The sequence below is a fragment of the Orycteropus afer genome, unplaced genomic scaffold, assembly GCF_000298275.1.
Source record: "Orycteropus afer afer isolate SDZICR_OR568_19922 unplaced genomic scaffold, OryAfe1.0 scaffold00278, whole genome shotgun sequence".
Taxonomy (NCBI): domain Eukaryota; kingdom Metazoa; phylum Chordata; class Mammalia; order Tubulidentata; family Orycteropodidae; genus Orycteropus; species Orycteropus afer.
This window is the reverse complement of record NW_006921865.1, coordinates 4,568,924-4,570,284: the sequence shown is the minus strand read 5'-3', so window position 1 is coordinate 4,570,284 and position 1,361 is coordinate 4,568,924.

The window sequence follows — 1,361 nt, the reverse complement described above, 5'->3', positions numbered from 1 at the left end:
TTGGAAAATTCAAGGGAGTATTAAACAATAAATTTGAGCTTGTAGAAAAAAAGATAAATGAACAAGAAGATAAGCTAACTGAATTTATCAAGACCCAAGAGTAAAGAGTTCTCGTGGCTCAGTGGATAAGGTACTTGGCTGCTAACCAGAAGGTCAGTGGTTCAAACCCATTAGCTGCTCCATTGGAAGATTGGACAATCAACTTCGGCAAGGATTTGCAGCCTTGGAGACCAGATGTGGCATCACTGTGAGTCAAAATAGACTAGATGGCAGTGAGTTTTTTTTTTTTTTTTTTAAGAGAAATAGGAGAAAAGAATAAATAGAAATGATCTATGCAAAATGTAGTTGTGGGAAACCATCAAACAAAATAGCATAGAGAATCTGTGAATCCAGAATCACAGGAGAGAAACAAAAAGTCATAAAAAGTATTTGAGCAATAATGGCAGAAAACGTTCCAGACATAAGTAAGGAGCTGAACCTGAAAATCCAGCAATTGGCTAATTCCCGGTAGAATAAACCCAAAATCATCTACACAATATCACATTGTGATCAAACTTTTAAAAATCATAGACAAGAAAGTTCTGAAAGAAGAAAGAGAAAAAGCCACTTAAACCATATAAAACGTCCTCAATAAGATTAAGTATAAAAATAAGATTAAGATGAGATATTGCAAGGATTGTGAGGATGGTGTATGGCCAGGCAGTTTCATAGTTTTGTTCTATTGTACATTGGGTCTCAATTAGTCAGAGCTGAATTGACAGTGCATAACATCAACAACAACATAAGATTTAGTGCCAATTACTTCTCAGAAAACATAGAGGCCAAGAGACAATGAAAAATATAGACACAGATAGGTAGTTAGATAGATAGATAGATAGATTGATAGAGGTGAAAGAAAAGAACTATCAATCAAGGATATTTTATCCAGCAAAACGGTTTTTCAAAAATGAAGGTAAAATCAAGACACAACAACTCAATACACTTCCCAGATAAATGAAAGTCAGGGGGATTTGTTTTGTCTGACAAGTCTTAGAATTGCTAGAAGGAGTCCTTCAGATGGATAGGAAAGAAAACTAGACAGACACTCAAAGCTGTGTTATTATGTTGTTCTAACTAACTTAACTCATTGCCATCAACTCAGATCCGACTCATAGTGACCCCACCTTGGGTTTCACCACGGAATTAGATTGCCCAACCTTTCTTATGAGGAGTGGCTGGTGGGTTTGAACCACCAGCCTTCTGGTTAGTAGTCAAGTGCCTTAGGCACCACATCACAACTGCTTACAAAACAAACACAACACACTGCTGTCCAGTCAGACCCAACTCATAGTGACCCCACTTGGGTTTCTAAGGTGGTATCA